The sequence below is a fragment of the Lissotriton vulgaris genome, chromosome 5 (genome assembly GCF_964263255.1).
Source record: "Lissotriton vulgaris chromosome 5, aLisVul1.2, whole genome shotgun sequence".
NCBI classification, from domain to species: Eukaryota; Metazoa; Chordata; class Amphibia; order Caudata; family Salamandridae; genus Lissotriton; species Lissotriton vulgaris.
The window spans coordinates 544133190-544145713 of NC_141693.1; positions in this window are offsets into that span (position 1 = coordinate 544133190).

Below are 12524 nucleotides of genomic sequence, written 5' to 3' on the forward strand. Positions count from 1 at the left end.
GTCCGTTTTCAAATGTTTTATTTTTGAACGTCAGTTCACATTTGTAGGTAGATCATCAGTTTTAGAGGTAAAATTAGCATGTTTAAAGTGATTTTCATGCTTCCAGGGGCCCGGGAAGTGAATTAAATACCATTTGGAGGCATTTAATGTTCAAGCAAAAACAGCTGATTTTTGACAAAAGAGATAACACCCCCCCATTATGTCATGCTTCAGAAAGGTTAAAAATGGTCCGTTTTCAAATGTTTTATTTTTGAACGTCAGTTCACATTTGTAGGTAGATCATCAGTTTTAGAGCTAAAATTAGCATGTTTAAAGTGATTTTCATGTTTCCAGAGGCCCGGGAAGTGAATTAAATACCATTTGGAGGCATTTAATGTTCAAGCAAATACCGCTGATTTTTGACAAAAGAGATAACACCCCCCCCCCATTACGTCATGCTTCAGAAGGGTGAAAAATGGTCCGTTTTCAAATGTTTTATTTTTGAACGTCACTTCACATTTGTAGGTGGATCATCAGTTTAAGAGCTGAAATTAGCATGTTTAAAGTGATTTTCATGCTTCCAAGGGCCCTAAACACTAGATTTGTGGAATGGTTAAAAGTGCATGAAAACGGCCAATTTACTCACTCTGAGGTCTCAAAAAGTGTGCCTTCACCCCGGGGAGTGAATTAAATGCCATTTGGAGGCATTTAATGTTCAAGCAAAAACGGCAGATTTTTGACAAAAGAGATAACACCCCCATTACGTCATGCTTCAGAAAGGTGAAAAATGGTCCGTTTTCAAATGTTTCATTTTTGAACGTCAGTTCACATTTGGAGGTGGATCATCAGTTTTAGAGCTAAAATTAGCATGTTTAAAGTGATTTTCATGTTTCCAGAGGCCCGGGAAGTGAATTAAATACCATTTGGGGGCATTTAATGTTCAAGCAAATACCGCTGATTTTTGACAAAAGAGATAACACCCCCCCATTACGTCATGCTTCAGAAAGGTGAAAAATGGTCCGTTTTCAAATGTTTTATTTTTGAACGTCAGTTCACAGTTGTAGGTGGATCATCAGTTTTAGAGCTAAAATTAGCATGTTTAAAGTGATTTTCATGCTTCCAGGGGCCCTAAACACAAGATTTGTGGAATGGTTAAAAGTGCATGAAAACTGCCAATTTACTCACTCTGAGGTCTCAAAAAGTGTTTCTTCACCCCGGGGAGTGAATTAAATGCCATTTGGAGGCATTTAATGTTCAAGCAAAAACGGCAGATTTTTGACAAAAGAGATAACACCCCCATTACGTCATGCTTCAGAAAGGTGAAAAATGGTCCGTTTTCAAATGTTTCATTTTTGAACGTCAGTTCACATTTGGAGGTGGATCATCAGTTTTAGAGCTAAAATTAGCATGTTTAAAGTGATTTTCATGTTTCCAGAGGCCCGGGAAGTGCATTAAATACCATTTGGGGGCATTTAATGTTCAAGCAAATACCGCTGATTTTTGACAAAAGAGATAACACCCCCCCATTACGTCATGCTTCAGAAAGGTGAAAAATGGTCCGTTTTCAAATGTTTTATTTTTGAACGTCAGTTCACAGTTGTAGGTGGATCATCAGTTTTAGAGCTAAAATTAGCATGTCTAAAGTGATTTTCATGCTTCCAGGGGCCCTAAACACAAGATTTGTGGAATGGTTAAAAGTGCATGAAAACGGACAATTTACTCACTCTGAGGTCTCAAAAAGTGTTTCTTCACCCCGGGAAGTGAATTAAATGCCATTTGGAGGCATTTAATGTTCAAGCAAAAACAGCTGATTTTTGACAAAAGAGATAACACCCCCATTACGTCATGCTTCAGAAAGGTGAAAAATGGTCCGTTTTCAAATGTTTCATTTTTGAACGTCAGTTCACATTTGGAGGTAGATCATCAGTTTTAGAGCTAAAATTAGCATGTTTAAAGTGATTTTCATGTTTCCAGAGGCCCGGGAAGTGAATTAAATACCATTTGGGGGCATTTAATGTTCAAGCAAATACCGCTGATTTTTGACAAAAGAGATAACACCCCCCCATTACGTCATGCTTCAGAAAGGTGAAAAATGGTCCGTTTTCAAATGTTTTATTTTTGAACGTCACTTCACATTTGTAGGTGGATCATCAGTTTTAGAGCTGAAATTAGCATGTTTAAAGTTATTTTCATGCTTCCAAGGGCCCTAAACACAAGATTTGTGGAATGGTTAGAAGTGCATGAAAACAGCCAATTTACTCACTCTGAGGTCTCAAAAAGTGTTTCTTCACCCTGGGAAGTGAATTAAATGCCATTTGGAGGCATTTAATGTTCAAGCAAAAACTGCTGATTTTTTACAAAAGAGATAACACCCCCCCATTACAGCATGCTTCAGAAAGGTGAAAAATGGTCCGTTTTCAAATGTTTTATTTTTGAATGTCAGTTCACATTTGTAGGTAGATCATCAGTTTTAGAGCTAAAATTAGAATGTTTAAAGTGATTTTCATGCTTCCAGGGGCCCAGGAAGTAAATTAAATACCATTTGGATGCATTTAATGTTCAAGCAAAAACAGCTGATTGTTGACAAAAGAGATAACACCCCCATTATGTCATGCTTCAGAAAGGTGAAAAATGGTCCATTTTCAAATGTTTTATTTTTGAAGGTCAGTTCACATCTGTAGGTGGATCATCAGTTTTAGAGCTAAAATTAGCATGTTTAAAGTGATTTTCATGCTTCCAGGGGAACTAAACACAAGATTTGTGGAATGGTTAAAAGTGCATGAAAACGGCCAATTTACTCACTCTGAGGTCTCAAAAAGTGTTTCTTTACCCCGGGAAGTGAATTAAATGCCATTTGGAGGCATTTAATGTTCAAGCAAAAACGGCTGATTTTTGACAAAAGAGATAACACCCCCCATTACGTCATGCTTCAGAAAGGTGAAAAATGGTCCGTTTTCAAATGTTTTATTTTTGAACGTCAGTTCACATTTGTAGGTAGATCATCAGTTTTAGAGGTAAAATTAGCATGTTTAAAGTGATTTTCATGCTTCCAGGGGCCCGGGAAGTGAATTAAATACCATTTGGAGGCATTTAATGTTCAAGCAAAAACAGCTGATTTTTGACAAAAGAGATAACACCCCCCCATTATGTCATGCTTCAGAAAGGTTAAAAATGGTCCGTTTTCAAATGTTTTATTTTTGAACGTCAGTTCACATTTGTAGGTAGATCATCAGTTTTAGAGCTAAAATTAGCATGTTTAAAGTGATTTTCATGTTTCCAGAGGCCCGGGAAGTGAATTAAATACCATTTGGAGGCATTTAATGTTCAAGCAAATACCGCTGATTTTTGACAAAAGAGATAACACCCCCCCCATTACGTCATGCTTCAGAAGGGTGAAAAATGGTCCGTTTTCAAATGTTTTATTTTTGAACGTCACTTCACATTTGTAGGTGGATCATCAGTTTAAGAGCTGAAATTAGCATGTTTAAAGTGATTTTCATGCTTCCAAGGGCCCTAAACACTAGATTTGTGGAATGGTTAAAAGTGCATGAAAACGGCCAATTTACTCACTCTGAGGTCTCAAAAAGTGTGCCTTCACCCCGGGGAGTGAATTAAATGCCATTTGGAGGCATTTAATGTTCAAGCAAAAACGGCAGATTTTTGACAAAAGAGATAACACCCCCATTACGTCATGCTTCAGAAAGGTGAAAAATGGTCCGTTTTCAAATGTTTCATTTTTGAACGTCAGTTCACATTTGGAGGTGGATCATCAGTTTTAGAGCTAAAATTAGCATGTTTAAAGTGATTTTCATGTTTCCAGAGGCCCGGGAAGTGAATTAAATACCATTTGGGGGCATTTAATGTTCAAGCAAATACCGCTGATTTTTGACAAAAGAGATAACACCCCCCCATTACGTCATGCTTCAGAAAGGTGAAAAATGGTCCGTTTTCAAATGTTTTATTTTTGAACGTCAGTTCACAGTTGTAGGTGGTTCATCAGTTTTAGAGCTAAAATTAGCATGTTTAAAGTGATTTTCATGCTTCCAGGGGCCCTAAACACAAGATTTGTGGAATGGTTAAAAGTGCATGAAAACTGCCAATTTACTCACTCTGAGGTCTCAAAAAGTGTTTCTTCACCCCGGGGAGTGAATTAAATGCCATTTGGAGGCATTTAATGTTCAAGCAAAAACGGCAGATTTTTGACAAAAGAGATAACACCCCCATTACGTCATGCTTCAGAAAGGTGAAAAATGGTCCGTTTTCAAATGTTTCATTTTTGAACGTCAGTTCACATTTGGAGGTGGATCATCAGTTTTAGAGCTAAAATTAGCATGTTTAAAGTGATTTTCATGTTTCCAAAGGCCCGGGAAGTGAATTAAATACCATTTGGGGGCATTTAATGTTCAAGCAAATACCGCTGATTTTTGACAAAAGAGATAACACCCCCCCATTACGTCATGCTTCAGAAAGGTGAAAAATGGTCCGTTTTCAAATGTTTTATTTTTGAACGTCAGTTCACAGTTGTAGGTGGATCATCAGTTTTAGAGCTAAAATTAGCATGTCTAAAGTGATTTTCATGCTTCCAGGGGCCCTAAACACAAGATTTGTGGAATGGTTAAAAGTGCATGAAAACGGACAATTTACTCACTCTGAGGTCTCAAAAAGTGTTTCTTCACCCCGGGAAGTGAATTAAATGCCATTTGGAGGCATTTAATGTTCAAGCAAAAACAGCTGATTTTTGACAAAAGAGATAACACCCCCATTACGTCATGCTTCAGAAAGGTGAAAAATGGTCCGTTTTCAAATGTTTTATTTTTGAACGTCACTTCACATTTGTAGGTGGATCATCAGTTTTAGAGCTGAAATTAGCATGTTTAAAGTTATTTTCATGCTTCCAAGGGCCCTAAACACAAGATTTGTGGAATGGTTAGAAGTGCATGAAAACAGCCAATTTACTCACTCTGAGGTCTCAAAAAGTGTTTCTTCACCCTGGGAAGTGAATTAAATGCCATTTGGAGGCATTTAATGTTCAAGCAAAAACTGCTGATTTTTTACAAAAGAGATAACACCCCCCCATTACAGCATGCTTCAGAAAGGTGAAAAATGGTCCGTTTTCAAATGTTTTATTTTTGAATGTCAGTTCACATTTGTAGGTAGATCATCAGTTTTAGAGCTAAAATTAGAATGTTTAAAGTGATTTTCATGCTTCCAGGGGCCCAGGAAGTAAATTAAATACCATTTGGATGCATTTAATGTTCAAGCAAAAACAGCTGATTGTTGACAAAAGAGATAACACCCCCATTATGTCATGCTTCAGAAAGGTGAAAAATGGTCCATTTTCAAATGTTTTATTTTTGAAGGTCAGTTCACATCTGTAGGTGGATCATCAGTTTTAGAGCTAAAATTAGCATGTTTAAAGTGATTTTCATGCTTCCAGGGGAACTAAACACAAGATTTGTGGAATGGTTAAAAGTGCATGAAAACGGCCAATTTACTCACTCTGAGGTCTCAAAAAGTGTTTCTTTACCCCGGGAAGTGAATTAAATGCCATTTGGAGGCATTTAATGTTCAAGCAAAAACGGCTGATTTTTGACAAAAGAGATAACACCCCCCATTACGTCATGCTTCAGAAAGGTGAAAAATGGTCCGTTTTCAAATGTTTTATTTTTGAACGTCAGTTCACATTTGTAGGTAGATCATCAGTTTTAGAGGTAAAATTAGCATGTTTAAAGTGATTTTCATGCTTCCAGGGGCCCGGGAAGTGAATTAAATACCATTTGGAGGCATTTAATGTTCAAGCAAAAACAGCTGATTTTTGACAAAAGAGATAACACCCCCCCATTATGTCATGCTTCAGAAAGGTTAAAAATGGTCCGTTTTCAAATATTTTATTTTTGAACGTCAGTTCACATTTGTAGGTAGATCATCAGTTTTAGAGCTAAAATTAGCATGTTTAAAGTGATTTTCATGTTTCCAGAGGCCCGGGAAGTGAATTAAATACCATTTGGAGGCATTTAATGTTCAAGCAAATACCGCTGATTTTTGACAAAAGAGATAACACCCCCCCCCATTACGTCATGCTTCAGAAGGGTGAAAAATGGTCCGTTTTCAAATGTTTTATTTTTGAACGTCACTTCACATTTGTAGGTGGATCATCAGTTTAAGAGCTGAAATTAGCATGTTTAAAGTGATTTTCATGCTTCCAAGGGCCCTAAACACTAGATTTGTGGAATGGTTAAAAGTGCATGAAAACGGCCAATTTACTCACTCTGAGGTCTCAAAAAGTGTGCCTTCACCCCGGGAAGTGAATTAAATGCCATTTGGAGGCATTTAATGTTCAAGCAAAAACAGCTGATTTTTGACAAAAGAGATAATACCCCCCATTACGTCATGCTTCAGAAAGGTGAAAAATGGTCCGTTTTCAAATATTTTATTTTTGAACGTCAGTTCACAGTTGTAGGTGGATCATCAGTTTTAGAGGTAAAATTAGCATGTTTAAAAAGAATTTCATGCTTCCAGGGGCCCTAAACACAAGATTTGTGGAATGGTTAAAAGTGCATGAAAATGGCCAATTTACTCACTCTGAGGTCTCAAAAAGTGTTTCTTCACCCCGGGGAGTGAATTAAATGCCATTTGGAGGCATTTAATGTTCAAGCAAAAACGGCAGATTTTTGACAAAAGAGATAACACCCCCATTACGTCATGCTTCAGAAAGGTGAAAAATGGTCCGTTTTCAAATGTTTCATTTTGAACGTCAGTTCACATTTGGAGGTAGATCATCAGTTTTAGAGCTAAAATTAGCATGTTTAAAGTGATTTTCATGTTTCCAGAGGCCCGGGAAGTTAATTAAATACCATTTGGGGGCATTTAATGTTCAAGCAAATACCGCTGATTTTTGACAAAAGAGATAACACCCCCCCATTACGTCATGCTTCAGAAAGGTGAAAAATGGTCCATTTTCAAATGTTTTATTTTTGAACGTCAGTTCTCATTTGTAGGTGGATCATCAGTTTTAGAGCTGAAATTAGCATGTTTAAAGTGATTTTCATGCTTCCAAGGGCCCTAAACACAAGATTTGTGGAATGGTTAAAAGTGCATGAAAACAGCCAATTTACTCACTCCGAGGTCTAAAAAAGTTTTTCTTCACCCTGGGAAGTGAATTAAATGCCATTTGGAGGCATTTAATGTTCAAGCAAAAACAGCTGATTTTTGACAAAAGAGATAATACCCCCCCATTACGTCATGCTTCAGAAAGGTGAAAAATGGTCCATTTTCAAATGTTTTATTTTTGAACCTCAGTTCTCATTTGTAGGTGGATCATCAGTTTTAGAGCTGAAATTAGCATGTTTAAAGTGATTTTCATGCTTCCAAGGGCCCTAAACACAAGATTTGTGGAATGGTTAAAAGTGCATGAAAACAGCCAATTTACTCACTCCGAGGTCTAAAAAAGTTTTTCTTCACCCTGGGAAGTGAATTAAATGCCATTTGGAGGCATTTAATGTTCAAGCAAAAATGGCAGATTTTTGACAAAAGAGATAACACCCCCATTACGTCATGCTTCAGAAAGGTGAAAAATGGTCCGTTTTCAAATGTTTCATTTTTGAACGTCAGTTCACATTTGGAGGTGGATCATCAGTTTTAGAGCTAAAATTAGCATGTTTAAAAAGAATTTCATGCTTCCAGGGGCCCTAAACACTAGAGTTGTGGAATGGTTAAAAGTGCATGAAAACGGCCAATTTACTCACTCTGAGCTCTCAAAAAGTGTGCTTTCACCCCGGGAAGTGAATTAAATGCCATTTGGAGGCATTTAATGTTCAAGCAAAAACAGCTGATTTTTGACAAAAGAGATAACACCCCCCATTACGTCATGCTTCAGAAAGGTGAAAAATGGTCCGTTTTCAAATATTTTATTTTTGAACGTCAGTTCACAGTTGTAGGTGGATCATCAGTTTTAGAGGTAAAATTAGCATGTTTAAAAAGAATTTCATGCTTCCAGGGGCCCTAAACACAAGATTTCTGGAATGGTTAAAAGTGCATGAAAACGGCCAATTTACTCACTCTGAGGTCTCAAAAAGTGTTTATTCACCCCGGGAAGTCAATTAAATGCCATTTGGAGGCATTTAAAGTTCAAGCAAAAACAGCTGATTTTTGACAAAAGAGATAACACCCCCCATTACGTCATGCTTCAGAAAGGTAAAAAATGGTCCGTTTTCAAATATTTTATTTTTGAAGGTCAGTTCACATCTGTAGGTGGATCATCAGTTTTAGAGCTAAAATTAGCATGTTTAAAGTGATTTTCATGCTTCCAGGGGAACTAAACACAAGATTTGTGGAATGGTTAAAAGTGCATGAAAACGGCCAATTTACTCACTCTGAGGTCTCAAAAAGTGTTTCTTTACCCCGGGAAGTGAATTAAATGCCATTTGGAGGCATTTAATGTTCAAGCAAAAACGGCTGATTTTTGACAAAAGAGATAACACCCCCCATTACGTCATGCTTCAGAAAGGTGAAAAATGGTCCGTTTTCAAATGTTTTATTTTTGAACGTCAGTTCACATTTGTAGGTAGATCATCAGTTTTAGAGGTAAAATTAGCATGTTTAAAGTGATTTTCATGCTTCCAGGGGCCCGGGAAGTGAATTAAATACCATTTGGAGGCATTTAATGTTCAAGCAAAAACAGCTGATTTTTGACAAAAGAGATAACACCCCCCCATTATGTCATGCTTCAGAAAGGTTAAAAATGGTCCGTTTTCAAATGTTTTATTTTTGAACGTCAGTTCACATTTGTAGGTAGATCATCAGTTTTAGAGCTAAAATTAGCATGTTTAAAGTGATTTTCATGTTTCCAGAGGCCCGGGAAGTGAATTAAATACCATTTGGAGGCATTTAATGTTCAAGCAAATACCGCTGATTTTTGACAAAAGAGATAACACCCCCCCATTACGTCATGCTTCAGAAAGGTGAAAAATGGTCCGTTTTCAAATGTTTTATTTTTGAACGTCAGTTCACAGTTGTAGGTGGATCATCAGTTTTAGAGCTAAAATTAGCATGTCTAAAGTGATTTTCATGCTTCCAGGGGCCCTAAACACAAGATTTGTGGAATGGTTAAAAGTGCATGAAAACGGACAATTTACTCACTCTGAGGTCTCAAAAAGTGTTTCTTCACCCCGGGAAGTGAATTAAATGCCATTTGGAGGCATTTAATGTTCAAGCAAAAACAGCTGATTTTTGACAAAAGAGATAACACCCCCATTACGTCATGCTTCAGAAAGGTGAAAAATGGTCCGTTTTCAAATGTTTCATTTTTGAACGTCAGTTCACATTTGTAGGTAGATCATCAGTTTTAGAGCTAAAATTAGCATGTTTAAAGTGATTTTCATGTTTCCAGAGGCCCGGGAAGTGAATTAAATACCATTTGGAGGCATTTAATGTTCAAGCAAATACCGCTGATTTTTGACAAAAGAGATAACACCCCCCCCCCATTACGTCATGCTTCAGAAGGGTGAAAAATGGTCCGTTTTCAAATGTTTTATTTTTGAACGTCACTTCACATTTGTAGGTGGATCATCAGTTTAAGAGCTGAAATTAGCATGTTTAAAGTGATTTTCATGCTTCCAAGCGCCCTAAACACTAGATTTGTGGAATGGTTAAAAGTGCATGAAAACGGCCAATTTACTCACTCTGAGGTCTCAAAAAGTGTGCCTTCACCCCGGGGAGTGAAGTAAATGCCATTTGGAGGCATTTAATGTTCAAGCAAAAACTGCTGATTTTTTACAAAAGAGATAACACCCCCCCATTACAGCATGCTTCAGAAAGGTGAAAAATGGTCCGTTTTCAAATGTTTTATTTTTGAATGTCAGTTCACATTTGTAGGTAGATCATCAGTTTTAGAGCTAAAATTAGAATGTTTAAAGTGATTTTCATGCTTCCAGGGGCCCAGGAAGTAAATTAAATACCATTTGGATGCATTTAATGTTCAAGCAAAAACAGCTGATTGTTGACAAAAGAGATAACACCCCCATTATGTCATGCTTCAGAAAGGTGAAAAATGGTCCGTTTTCAAATGTTTTATTTTTGAAGGTCAGTTCACATCTGTAGGTGGATCATCAGTTTTAGAGCTAAAATTAGCATGTTTAAAGTGATTTTCATGCTTCCAGGGGAACTAAACACAAGATTTGTGGAATGGTTAAAAGTGCATGAAAACGGCCAATTTACTCACTCTGAGGTCTCAAAAAGTGTTTCTTTACCCCGGGAAGTGAATTAAATGCCATTTGGAGGCATTTAATGTTCAAGCAAAAACGGCTGATTTTTGACAAAAGAGATAACACCCCCCATTACGTCATGCTTCAGAAAGGTGAAAAATGGTCCGTTTTCAAATGTTTTATTTTTGAACGTCAGTTCACATTTGTAGGTAGATCATCAGTTTTAGAGGTAAAATTAGCATGTTTAAAGTGATTTTCATGCTTCCAGGGGCCCGGGAAGTGAATTAAATACCATTTGGAGGCATTTAATGTTCAAGCAAAAACAGCTGATTTTTGACAAAAGAGATAACACCCCCCCATTATGTCATGCTTCAGAAAGGTTAAAAATGGTCCGTTTTCAAATGTTTTATTTTTGAACGTCAGTTCACATTTGTAGGTAGATCATCAGTTTTAGAGCTAAAATTAGCATGTTTAAAGTGATTTTCATGTTTCCAGAGGCCCGGGAAGTGAATTAAATACCATTTGGAGGCATTTAATGTTCAAGCAAATACAGCTGATTTTTGACAAAAGAGATAACACCCCCCCATTACGTCATGCTTCAGAAAGGTGAAAAATGGTCCGTTTTCAAATGTTTTATTTTTGAACGTCAGTTCACAGTTGTAGGTGGATCATCAGTTTTAGAGCTAAAATTAGCATGTCTAAAGTGATTTTCATGCTTCCAGGGGCCCTAAACACAAGATTTGTGGAATGGTTAAAAGTGCATGAAAACGGACAATTTACTCACTCTGAGGTCTCAAAAAGTGTTTCTTCACCCCGGGAAGTGAATTAAATGCCATTTGGAGGCATTTAATGTTCAAGCAAAAACAGCTGATTTTTGACAAAAGAGATAACACCCCCATTACGTCATGCTTCAGAAAGGTGAAAAATGGTCCGTTTTCAAATGTTTCATTTTTGAACGTCAGTTCACATTTGTAGGTAGATCATCAGTTTTAGAGCTAAAATTAGCATGTTTAAAGTGATTTTCATGTTTCCAGAGGCCCGGGAAGTGAATTAAATACCATTTGGAGGCATTTAATGTTCAAGCAAATACCGCTGATTTTTGACAAAAGAGATAACACCCCCCCCCCATTACGTCATGCTTCAGAAGGGTGAAAAATGGTCCGTTTTCAAATGTTTTATTTTTGAACGTCACTTCACATTTGTAGGTGGATCATCAGTTTAAGAGCTGAAATTAGCATGTTTAAAGTGATTTTCATGCTTCCAAGCGCCCTAAACACTAGATTTGTGGAATGGTTAAAAGTGCATGAAAACGGCCAATTTACTCACTCTGAGGTCTCAAAAAGTGTGCCTTCACCCCGGGGAGTGAATTAAATGCCATTTGGAGGCATTTAATGTTCAAGCAAAAACGGCTGATTTTTGACAAAAGAGATAACACCCCCATTACGTCATGCTTCAGAAAGGTGAAAAATGGTCCGTTTTCAAATGTTTCATTTTGAGCGTCAGTTCACATTTGGAGGTAGATCATCAGTTTTAGAGCTAAAATTAGCATGTTTAAAGTGATTTTCATGTTTCCAGAGGCCCGGGAAGTTAATTAAATACCATTTGGGGGCATTTAATGTTCAAGCAAATACCGCTGATTTTTGACAAAAGAGATAATACCCCCCCATTACGTCATGCTTCAGAAAGGTGAAAAATGGTCCATTTTCAAATGTTTTATTTTTGAACCTCAGTTCTCATTTGTAGGTGGATCATCAGTTTTAGAGCTGAAATTAGCATGTTTAAAGTGATTTTCATGCTTCCAAGGGCCCTAAACACAAGATTTGTGGAATGGTTAAAAGTGCATGAAAACAGCCAATTTACTCACTCCGAGGTCTAAAAAAGTTTTTCTTCACCCTGGGAAGTGAATTAAATGCCATTTGGAGGCATTTAATGTTCAAGCAAAAACGGCAGATTTTTGACAAAAGAGATAACACCCCCATTACGTCATGCTTCAGAAAGGTGAAAAATGGTCCGTTTTCAAATGTTTCATTTTTGAACGTCAGTTCACATTTGGAGGTGGATCATCAGTTTTAGAGCTAAAATTAGCATGTTTAAAAAGAATTTCATGCTTCCAGGGGCCCTAAACACTAGAGTTGTGGAATGGTTAAAAGTGCATGAAAACGGCCAATTTACTCACTCTGAGGTCTCAAAAAGTGTGCTTTCACCCCGGGAAGTGAATTAAATGCCATTTGGAGGCATTTAATGTTCAAGCAAAAACAGCTGATTTTTGACAAAAGAGATAACACCCCCCATTACGTCATGCTTCAGAAAGGTGAAAAATGGTCCGTTTTCAAATATTTTATT